The following is a 13,867-nucleotide window of genomic DNA, read 5'->3' as shown; positions in this document are numbered from 1 at the left end:
CGATTTGCAATGTCTTAAACGGCATTGTTTTCACACTTGCTCAAAAATGTCATGGAGGAAAACAGTAAAGGAAAATGCACGTGCAAGTTATGGCATTCGTAACTCGTGGTAGTGACTATAAAAAGGCAAGCATAAGCCAATAATTTGTCATTCTTTTGTCAACATTTTTTAAGTCCGAAAATGCCAAGACTCAGTGCTGCCAATCGGAACATCGCCATAGGACATCTCCAACGAGATGAGTCTTCTGTTGCACGCAACTTCAACCTAAGCACCATATACCGCCTTTGGGATCGACACACAGTTCAATTCCACTGCAGACCGTTCGAGAACCGGCCGACCGAGAGTTATCCCTGGTTTGAGGAGGATATCGGACCAGACTGCCAGGAACCATCTTCGCGAGGCTGGAATCCGATCCAGAAGACCAGTTATCGTCTCTGTTTTTACCTTTCAGCCTTGAAATTTTAGAAACTGGAGACGAGTCCGCTAGATGAAAGACAACATGGTTATCGTCGTCGAAATGTGCGTTATGCCCCACATTGTGTACGTGAATTTGACAAATTCGGTGGGGGGGTGGGGGTGGGGGTGGGGGGGGGGTTGGCATATCAACCTACACCACGAGATCTGACTTAGTTGTGCTTCAGGGAAATTTGACAGCAAATCGCTACATGAATCAAATTGTTCGAGCTCACCTTCTTCCAATTATTGACCAGCAGGAGCTGTTTCAACAGGACAACGCTCCAGAGAACACAGCTCGTGTCACGGTAGACTACTTTCATAACGCCAACATCTACGTATTGCCCTGGCCGTCAACATCAGAACACGCCACAGACACTCCCACAACTGGCCAACGCATTACAAGCAGAATGGCGCAGTATTCCGCAGGACAGAATTCGTACACTTATCCAGTCAGTGCCGAGTAGAGGCAGAGCCATGATTGCTGCCCGGGGCGGTAGATATACTGAGTTCAGCGCAACCTTGTGAGTGAGTGAGTGAGTTAATGCTTTACGTCACATCGGCAATATTTCAGCCATATCGTGACGAGCGCAACCGTGTGGCCTTATATGTCATGACAACATATTTCAATGCCTTTGTACAACGACATCATGTGATTATCGAGCTCCAAAATTTCATATTGGTACCTATGGTATTTAATTAAATATATCGACTTTATTTGATGCAATAAATTTACTTAAAATCTACCTGTGCCTTTCTTTTTTTGAAGAGTGTATATGTAAGGGTACGCCACATTCACATTCAGATATAGTTATATTCATTCACATCGTCACACGGACGGCATCATAGAAATAGACTGGACTATTGTTTTTTACCAATGCATTGAATGATGTGTGTAAGATACAATAACTATGTATATATTTGTATCCCCATACATGTATGATGATAAATAATATTATTGATAACATTAATGCACAAGAAAATACACGCAAACCCTGTAGGTGAAACTTGGGCGCGAACTGAGGTCAGCAAATATGAACTGACCAGACTAAGATGCCTGCATCTAAATACAAATATACTCAACAACAAAAGTTCCCGTGACACCAATATTTTAGTGTATTTTTCAAACAAGTAAATTTTTTTTCAAAATATTGTAGTACATGTATGGAATCAAGGCACAAAAACGCAACTGCTACAGAAAAGCATGCATTCCATGCAAAAGTTGACTTTCATGCAAGCCATGGGTATAAAAACGTGCGTTAACGGGATTCGATATGAATTGTTTAGCATCGTGCTGACAACAACCACTCAGAAAAAAACAAAAACAAAATTACGCAATTATTCAACATTACGAAACGCCACGCCTGTCCGAAAATGAGCGTCTGTGAGCCATTCGTATGCTTGAAGCAGGATCGAGTCAACGTGATGTTGCAAGGCAATTTAAGGTCCACAGAAACACCATTTTGGTGTTTATGGCAACGTTGGCAACAGACGAATGCAGTCAGAGACCATCCTCGGAGTGGCAGGCCACGCGTAACCAATAATCGACAACATAACTGGATTTGAACAACACACCTACGATATCGATTCCAGCCAGCAACAGTGACTGCAAGAAGCATCCCTGGCCTTCGACGAATATCTTCACAAACCGTACGTCGCCGCCTCAGATGTGCAGGGATTGTCGCCAGAAGACCCGCCAGACATCCCATTTTGACAGGAAACCATCGTCAAGCACGTCCACAGTGGTGCAGACAGCGTCTACGCTGGACGGCCATGCAGTTGAGACAAGTTCTGTTCACTGACTAGTATCGTTTTCACATCAGCCACAGGGATGGACGGATTCGAGTGTAGCGACGTCAAGGTGAATGTTACGTCAATCATTGTGTCATGGAAGAAGATCGGTTCAGGGGCGACAGCGTTATGGTATGGGGTGGGATTACAGCAAGATAGAGCACCCGTTTGAAAGTGGTAGAGGGAAATCTCAATGGACAGGGCAACCGCGACGAGATCATCGGCCCTTTTGTTCTTCCGTTTTTGCGTCGTCATGGCCCAGGCATTACCTTTCAACATGACAACGCCCGGCCTCATATTGCTCGACTTGTTCCGGATTCTCTTCAACAAAACATCGTGAATGTCATCCCCTGGCCGGCTTGCTCCCCTGATCTCTCACCAATCGAGCACACGTGGGATGAGATGGATCGGCGCCTTCGACGTCAACCACGTGTTCCACAGACACTCCAGGAACTTCGAAACATGCTCCAGCAGATATGGACAGATATCCCACAGGATTTTGTGCGACGCCTGGTCCGTTGCATGAGACAAAGATGTGTTGCTTGCATCGCAAGCAGAGGTGGACACACACGCTATTGATTTGTAAATTGACATTTTGGCATGTTCATGGTTTTTTACACCATTTGAGTCTTTTATCTGTTACAAACCGAAATTGTTTCAGATTTGGTAAAAAACATAACTTTGCATTAAATCTTTTTCAATGTCACTGGAACATTTGTTGTTCAGTATATATAGAAAAATATACTCATTTAGCAAAAAAACTGGTAATCTTAGCAAACATGAACTATGTGTTACATAAACATACCTATACGCGGTGTAAATTATCTATAAATAACATAGTTATAAACAAACACATACATAATAAATACATACGCATTCGCTCACTCATTCCCAAACGAAACATTGAGGAAAGGTGAAGATATACAGTACTGAATGTCTCTAGAAACTTACTGACCTAGTTAAAACATTTAAATGGCTGCAATTATATGACTATATGTAATAACTTATCTAAATAAGTATTAAGACTTTGTAACACTACAACTGTTTACACAAATGGATACAAGTACATTATAACAATACGTATAAAACATTACTAACCTGTTAAGACGATCTAAAGAGATGAAATAGGACACATAGCCAATGACTGTTGTGGTTGTCAACCTGGTCAAGAGACCAGAGATTCTGTCATTATTCTGCTGAAAGCAGCGCTGTAGAACGCAGCAGCTATACATGTTTATGTAATTTAATGCAACACAGTAAAAGATCAAAACATAATTTCATTACAAACATGTAAAAAATACAGAAAATACACTTCTGAACAACACTGCCACACATTTGTGGATTGTCTCTATTTACCATGCGTGCAACATGTACTTTCACCTAACATACACTTGTGTATTGTCTATATTTACCATGCGTGCAACATGTACTATCACCTAACATACATTGTGGGTTGTCTCTACTTACCATGCCTGCAACATGTACTATCACCTAACATACACTTGTGGATTGTCTCTATTTACCATGCGTGCAACATGTACTTTCACCTAACATACACTTGTGTATTGTCTATATTTACCATGCGTGCAACATGTACTATCACCTAACATACACTCGTGTATTGTCTCTATTTACCATGCGTGCAACATGTACTATCACCTAACATTCACTCGTGTATTGTCTATATTTACCATGGATGCAACATGTACTTTCACCTAACATACACTTGTGGATTGTCTCTATTTACCATGCGTGCAACATGTACTTTCACCTAACATACACTTGTGGATTGTCTCTATTTACCATGCGTGCAACATGTACTTTCACCTAACATACACTTGTGGATTGTCTCTATTTACCATGCGTACAACATGTACTTTCACCTAACATACACTTGTGTATTGTCTCTATTTACCATGCGTGCAACATGTACTATCACCTAACATACACTTGTGGATTGTCTATATATACCATGCGTGCAACATGTACTATCACCTAATATACACTTGTGGATTGTCTATATTTACCATGCACACAAAATATATTATCACCTAACATACACTTGTGTATTGTCTCTATTTACCATGCGTGCAACATGTACTTTCACCTAACATACACTTGTGGATTGTCTATAGTTACCATGCGTGCAACATGTACTATCACCTAACATACACTCGTGTATTGTCTATATTTACCATGCGTGCAACATGTACTATCACCTATCATACACTCGTGTATTGTCTCTATTTACCATGCGTGCAACATGTACTGCCACCTAATATACACTTGTGGATTGTCTATATTTACCATGCACACAACATGAACTATCACCTCATAAACACTTGTGGAATGTCTATATTTACCATGCGTGCAACATGAACTGCCACCTGATATACACTTGTGGATTGTCTATATTTACCATGCGTGCAGTATGAACTGCAACCTAATAGACACGTGTGGAATGTCTATATTTACCATGCGTGCAACATAAACTGCCACTTAATAGACACTTGTGGATTGTCTATATTTACCCTGCCTGCAACATGTACTGCCACCTAAAATTCACTTGTGGATAGCCTATATTTACCCTACGTGCAACATGAAACGCACCTACTACAAACTTGTGGATAGCCTATATTTACCATGCGTACAACATGTACTGCCATCTAATATACACTTGCGATAGTCTATATTTACCCTACGTGCAACATGAACTGCCACCTAATAGACACTTGTGGATTGTCTATATTTACCATGCCTGCAACATGTACTGCCACCTAATATACACTTGTGTATTGTCTATATTTACCCTACGTGCAACATGTACTGCCACCTAATATACACTTGTGGATTGTCTATATTTACAATGCCTGCAACATGTACTGCCACCTAATATACACTTGTCATAGTCTATATTTACCCTACGTGCAACATGAAACGCACCTACTATACACTTATGGATAGCCTATATTTACCATGCGTACAACATGTACTGCCACCTAATATACACTTGTGTATTGTCTATATTTACCATGCGTACAACATGTACTGCCACCTAATATACACTTGTGTATTGTCTATATTTACCATGCGTACAACATATACTGTCACCTAATATACACTTGTGGATTGTCTATATTTACCATGCGTACAACATGTACTGCCAGCTAATATACACTTGTGGACTGTCTATATTTACCATGTGTGCAACATGTACTGTCACCTAATATACACTTGTGGATTGTCTATATTTACCATGCGTACAACATGTACTGCCACCTAATATACACTTGTGTATTGTCTATATTTACCATGCGTACAACATGTACTGTCACCTAATATACACTTGTGGATTGTCTATATTTACCCTACGTGCAACATGTACTGTCACCTAATATACACTTGTGGATTGTCTATATTTACCATGCGTACAACATGTACTGCCAGCTAATATACACTTGTGGACTGTCTATATTTACCATGTGTGCAACATGTACTGCCACCTAAAATGCCCTTGTGGATTGTCTATATTTACCATGCGTACAACATGTACTGCCACCTAATATACACTTGTGTATTGTCTATATTTACCATGCGTACAACATGTACTGTCACCTAATATACACTTGTGGATTGTCTATATTTACCATGCGTACAACATGTACTGCCAGCTAATATACACTTGTGGACTGTCTATATTTACCATGTGTGCAACATGTACTGTCACCTAATATACACTTGTGGATTGTCTATATTTACCATGCGTACAACATGTACTTTCACCTAACATACACTTGTGGATTGTCTCTATTTACCATGCGTGCAACATGTACTTTCACCTAACATACACTTGTGGATTGTCTCTATTTACCATGCGTACAACATGTACTTTCACCTAACATACACTTGTGTATTGTCTCTATTTACCATGCGTGCAACATGTACTATCACCTAACATACACTTGTGGATTGTCTATATATACCATGCGTGCAACATGTACTATCACCTAATATACACTTGTGGATTGTCTATATTTACCATGCACACAAAATATATTATCACCTAACATACACTTGTGTATTGTCTCTATTTACCATGCGTGCAACATGTACTTTCACCTAACATACACTTGTGGATTGTCTATAGTTACCATGCGTGCAACATGTACTATCACCTAACATACACTCGTGTATTGTCTATATTTACCATGCGTGCAACATGTACTATCACCTATCATACACTCGTGTATTGTCTCTATTTACCATGCGTGCAACATGTACTGCCACCTAATATACACTTGTGGATTGTCTATATTTACCATGCACACAACATGAACTATCACCTCATAAACACTTGTGGAATGTCTATATTTACCATGCGTGCAACATGAACTGCCACCTGATATACACTTGTGGATTGTCTATATTTACCATGCGTGCAGTATGAACTGCAACCTAATAGACACGTGTGGAATGTCTATATTTACCATGCGTGCAACATAAACTGCCACTTAATAGACACTTGTGGATTGTCTATATTTACCCTGCCTGCAACATGTACTGCCACCTAAAATTCACTTGTGGATAGCCTATATTTACCCTACGTGCAACATGAAACGCACCTACTACAAACTTGTGGATAGCCTATATTTACCATGCGTACAACATGTACTGCCATCTAATATACACTTGCGATAGTCTATATTTACCCTACGTGCAACATGAACTGCCACCTAATAGACACTTGTGGATTGTCTATATTTACCATGCCTGCAACATGTACTGCCACCTAATATACACTTGTGTATTGTCTATATTTACCCTACGTGCAACATGTACTGCCACCTAATATACACTTGTGGATTGTCTATATTTACAATGCCTGCAACATGTACTGCCACCTAATATACACTTGTCATAGTCTATATTTACCCTACGTGCAACATGAAACGCACCTACTATACACTTATGGATAGCCTATATTTACCATGCGTACAACATGTACTGCCACCTAATATACACTTGTGTATTGTCTATATTTACCATGCGTACAACATGTACTGCCACCTAATATACACTTGTGTATTGTCTATATTTACCATGCGTACAACATATACTGTCACCTAATATACACTTGTGGATTGTCTATATTTACCATGCGTACAACATGTACTGCCAGCTAATATACACTTGTGGACTGTCTATATTTACCATGTGTGCAACATGTACTGTCACCTAATATACACTTGTGGATTGTCTATATTTACCATGCGTACAACATGTACTGCCACCTAATATACACTTGTGTATTGTCTATATTTACCATGCGTACAACATGTACTGTCACCTAATATACACTTGTGGATTGTCTATATTTACCCTACGTGCAACATGTACTGTCACCTAATATACACTTGTGGATTGTCTATATTTACCATGCGTACAACATGTACTGCCAGCTAATATACACTTGTGGACTGTCTATATTTACCATGTGTGCAACATGTACTGCCACCTAAAATGCCCTTGTGGATTGTCTATATTTACCATGCGTACAACATGTACTGCCACCTAATATACACTTGTGTATTGTCTATATTTACCATGCGTACAACATGTACTGTCACCTAATATACACTTGTGGATTGTCTATATTTACCATGCGTACAACATGTACTGCCAGCTAATATACACTTGTGGACTGTCTATATTTACCATGTGTGCAACATGTACTGTCACCTAATATACACTTGTGGATTGTCTATATTTACCATGCGTACAACATGTACTGCCACCTAATATACACTTGTGTATTGTCTATATTTACCATGCGTACAACATGTACTGTCACCTAATATACACTTGTGGATTGTCTATATTTACCCTACGTGCAACATGTACTGTCACCTAATATACACTTGTGGATTGTCTATATTTACCATGCGTACAACAGGTACTGCCAGCTAATATACACTTGTGGACTGTCTATATTTACCATGTGTGCAACATGTACTGCCACCTAAAATGCCCTTGTGGATTGTCTCTTTCTAACCTACATGGAACATGTTCTACCAACCTAATGATAGCAGTACATTACGAACAGTCCCCATTTCCCTGTTCATTTTGCTTTCCACCTCATACTGATTCTGTCAAAGAACAGCTTGCAGTCCACTTGTTATACCTGCTTTAGCTACTACTAACATAGAATTGTCTACATGTTATACCTGCTTATGCTACTACCAGCATCGGATTGTCTACATGTTATACCTGCTGAAGCAACTACTAACATAGAATTGTCTACATGTTATACCTGCTTAAGCTACTACCAGCATCGGATTGTCTACATGTTATACCTGCTGAAGCAACTACTAAAATAGAATTGTCCACATGTTATACCTGCTTAAGCTACTACTAACATAGAATTGTCTACATGTTATACCTGCTTATGCTACTACCAGCATCGGATTGTCTACATGTTATACCTGCTGAAGCAATTACTAACATAGAATTGTCCACATGTTATACCTGCTTAAGCTACTACCAGCATGGGATTGTCTACATGTTATACCTACTTAAGCTACTACCAGCATGGGATTGTCTACATGTTATACCTGCTGAAGCTACTACCAGAATCGGATTGTCTACATGTTATACCTACTTAAGCTACTACTAACATAGAATTGTCCACATGTTATACCTGCTTAAGCTACTACCAGCATCGGATTGTCTACATGTTATTATATGTTTAAGCTACTACAAGCATCAGAACGTCTACATCTTATACCTGCTTAAGCTACCACAAGCATCGGATTGTCTGACCGTACATTTTGATACAGGCATACATAGTTTCAGCATGGTTTCAAATTAGCACCGTGGTATGTCACAGCGCATTGGTGACCCATCGTTATTGTAACACCAAGGGCTATCCCAGAAGCCAACGTCGGCATCACGGCAGTAGTTGGATATTTCCTCGACAGTCTCGGAACTAACACTGGCCAATGTGGCATCGGTACTTTTGCTTGTGGTTGACCAAGCGCGACACACCTCTCCAGTTGAAGCGGTTGCCAAGGCGCCGCTGTAGATGGCTCTTCCCTTGGTACTATTGTAGTAATAGCAATCTGTGGCTGAAGAAGAACAGAAAGAGACATGAGAGGCATGGGCAAGTTCCACAAGTGTGATCCATATCCACATACAGGGTGGTGGGATAGCCTCGCGGCTTAAGCGTCACTCGTCACAACCTGGGTAAAATCATACTCACTCACTCACTCTTTTTTGTTAGAAAATGCAACGTGAACAAAATCCTTCAATTTGTTGATTAGATATGAACAAAACTGTAATATGCTAACTCTGAACAAAACTGTAATTTGCTAACTCCGAACAAAACTGTAATTTGCTAACTCCGAACAAAACTGTAATTTGCTAACTCCGAACAAAACTGTAATTTGCTAACTCCGAACAAAACTGTAATTTGTTAACTTCGAACAAAACTGTAATTTGCTAACTCCGAACAAAACTGTAATTTGCTAACTCTGAACAAAACTGTAATTTGCTAACTCTGAACAAAACTGTAATTTGCTAACTCTGAACAAAACTGTAGTTTGCTAACTCTGAACACATCTGATAACTTTATAACTCTGAACAAAACTGTAATTTGCTAACTCCGAACAAAACTGTAATTTGCTAACTCTGACCAAAACTGTAATTTGCTAACTCTGACCAAAACTGTAATTTGCTAACTCTGAACACATCTGATAACTTTATAACTCTGAACAAAACTGTAATTTGCTAACTCCGAACAAAACTGTAATTTGCTGACTCTGAATAAAACAGTAATTTGCTAACTCTGAACAAAACTGTAATTTGCTAACTCCGAACAAAACTGTAATTTGCTAACTCTGAACAAAACTGTAATTTGCTAACTCCGAACAAAACTGTAATTTGCTAACTCCGAACAAAACTGTAATTTGCTAACTCCGAACAAAACTGTAATTTGCTAACTCTGAACAAATCTGTAATTTGCTAACTCCGAACAAATCTGTAATTTGCTAACTCCGAACAAAACTGTAATTTGCTAACTCTGAACAAAACTGTAATTTGCTAACTCCGAACAAAACTGTTATTTGCTAACTCTGAACAAAACTGTAATTTGCTAACTCTGAACAAAACTGTAATTTGCTAACTCTGAACAAAACTGTAATTTGCTAACTCTGAACAAAACTGTAATTTGCTAACTCCGAACAAAACTGTTATTTGCTAACTCTGAACAAAACTGTAATATGCTAACTCTGAACAAAACTGTAACTTGCTAACTCCGAACAAAACTGTAATTTGCTAACTCCGAACAAAACTGTAATTTGCGAACTCCGAACAAAACTGTAATTTGCTAACTCCGAACAAAACTGTAGTTTGCTAACTCCGAACAAAACTGTTACGATAATACTCAATGTAATGCGCTGGGAAATGTAACCTACTATCACTACACTTGTAGTTGGGGGTGGTCCAAGTGTAGGCGCTTGTGCATGAACTGCTGAAGATGGTGTTGGTTTCCGCCTGTACATTGATATAGCCACTGGAGCAAATGTACGTTGCTGTACCAGGCACAAAGCTGACGAGGTCAGCGTTGATAAGTGTTGGAGATGTCAAGCAGGGATCTGTCAAAAAACGATTAATGACACATTATTATTCACACATAACTATACGTTTACAGGAGTTAAAACGGAATCTGTGAGTTGGACAACGACAACTACTTCTGTGAACTAAACTACGACACCCAATGCTGTGAACTAGACTACGACACCGACTGCTATCAACTAGACTGCGACAACTACTGCTTTGAACTAAACTACAGAACCTACTGCTATGATGTAGACTACAACACTTACTGCTATGAACTGGACTACGACACCTACTGCTTTGAAACTAGACTGTGACAACTACTGCTATGAACTAGTCTATGACACGTACTAGTATGAACTAGACTATGACACCTACTGCTATGAAGTAGACTACGACACCTACTTCAATGAAGTAAACTATGACACCTACTGCTGTGAAGTAGACTACGACACCGACTGCTATGAAGTAGACTACGACACCTACTGCTGTGAACTAGACTACGACATCTACTTCTATGAACTGGACTACGACACCTGCTGCTTTGAACTAGACTGCAACACCTACTTCTATTAACTAGACTGCAACACCTACTGCTGTGAACTGGACTACGACACCTACTTCTATGAACTGGACTACGACACCTAGTGCTATGAACTGGACTACGACACCTACTTCTATGAACTGGACTACGACACCTACTGCTATGAACTGGACTACGACACCTACTTCTATGAACTGGACTATGACACCTACTGCTATGAACTGGACTACGACACCTACTTCTATGAACTGGACTACGACACCTAGTGCTATGAACTAGACTACGACACCTACTTCTATGAACTAGACTATGACACCTACTGCTATGAACTGGACTACGACACCTACTTCTATGAACTGGACTACGACACCTAGTGCTATGAACTGGACTACGACACCTACTTCTATGAACTGGACTGCGACACCACTGCTATGAACTAGGCTACGACACCTACTGCTATGAACTGGACTATGACACCTATTTCTATGAACTGGACTACGACACCTACTTCTATGAACTGGACTACGACACTTAGTGCTATGAACTGGACTACGACACCTAGTGCTATGAACTGGACTACGACACCTACTTCTATGAACTAGGCTACGACACCAACTGCTATGAACTGGACTGCGACACCTAGTGCTATGAACTGGACTACGACACCTAGTGCTATGAACTGGACTACGACACCTACTTCTATGAACTAGGCTACGACACCTACTGCTATGAACTGGACTGCGACACCTAGTGCTATGAACTGGACTACGATACCTACTGCTATGAACTCGCCTACGACACCTACTTCTATGAACTGGACTACGACACCTACTGCTATGAACTGGACTACGATAACTACTTCTATAAACTCGACAACGACACCTACTGCCGTCAGAGAACTACACGGTGCATCGCTACGTACTGAGAGTACAGCTGATGTTGGGGGCAGTCCATATGTTGTTTCCGACACACCAGCTGGGGAAGTTGGAGCAGACTTCTACTGAGGCGTTGATTTTGTTGGTGCTGACGTAGTCACCGTTACACGCGTACTCGGCACTGATGTCTGAGAGTTCTGTGACGTCGGTGTTTGGGAGTTGAGGGACAGAGGTACAGCGACCTGTATGGCGAGAATTGAAGTACTGTCGGAAATGCTAGAAAAATGTTTTTTTTTGCCTGTTAAAAAGGATTTAATTTTTCACAGACTGTTATATATCGAGTAACTACCGACCGACCTACCTTTGGTTTGAAGTATTTCAGTTACAACGAGTCCTATTGACAAGTTTACAGGAGAAAAATTCGAACGAAAACAGGAAGCTCACATTTATTCTAAGTGCAATGATGACAGTCTAAAACGGACAATAGAAATATGCGCACGTGACTTTGTTACAATGATAATAATGTAGTCTACATAAAATATCTACCCCCCCCCCCCCCCCCCCCCCCCCACACACACACACACATAAAAAATATTTTGATGTGCATCTTCTAGAATGACGATTTCTCTGCGTTCGTTTTGTCAACACCGCTCCCACTTGCATATCCATAGCCACAGTACACGACATAGAGTCTATACAGGAACTACTTTACACTTTAGAGATATAGAGGGAAACCATTTATTAGTGTACGTAGGGTGAATTACCGAACTGTCCAAGATATAGGGTTTTCATTTCATACCATCAAGTCTTCGGTATGCTAAGTAAAACAAAACAGGTATAGGGGTGGTCTCAAGAACAAAACCGGGACGTAAAAGGATATTAGACAGCTTTGATACAGGGTGATTAGGCGTATAGTGTACAAGCTTTATGAGCAGAAGGTAACGCTGTCTTGTCGTAGAATTTGGGAGGAAATTAAAGATACAATTAATGGTTCCCGGACTGCACTAACTATTGCTCTGCACGAGATGGGGTTTCGATACACTGGACGTGGCGATGATCGAGCACTTTTAGGGGAAAATATTTCATCCTTTCTATGAGGTCACATGATCTCCGGACCATTCATAACTAGCACCCTCAGGGCTTCCAGATAATTTACTTTGATGAATCATTTCTCTGATCACGAGTGGCTGTCGGCAGATAGACAAAAAGCACCCATGATACCATCAGGTAAAGGTACTTATGTCATGATACCATCAGGTAAAGGTACTTATGTCATGATAGCATCAGGTAAAGGTACTTATGTCATGATAGCATCAGGTAAAGGTACTTATGTCATGATAGCATCAGGTAAAGGTACTTATGTCATGATACCATCAGGTAAAGGTACTTATGTCATGATAGCATCAGGTAAAGGTACTTATGTCATGATAGCATCAGGTAAAGGTACTTATGTCATGATACCATCAGGTAAAGGTACTTATGTCATGATACCATCAGGTTAAGGTACTTATGTCATGATAGCATCAGGTAAAGGTACTTATGTCATGATACCATCAGGTAAAGGTACTTATGTCATGATAGCATCAGGTAA

Source organism: Haliotis cracherodii, unplaced genomic scaffold (assembly GCF_022045235.1).
Source record: "Haliotis cracherodii isolate W230 unplaced genomic scaffold, xgHalCrac1.p SCAF_1, whole genome shotgun sequence".
NCBI lineage: Eukaryota > Metazoa > Mollusca > Gastropoda > Lepetellida > Haliotidae > Haliotis > Haliotis cracherodii.
This window is presented reverse-complemented; position numbering follows the sequence as displayed.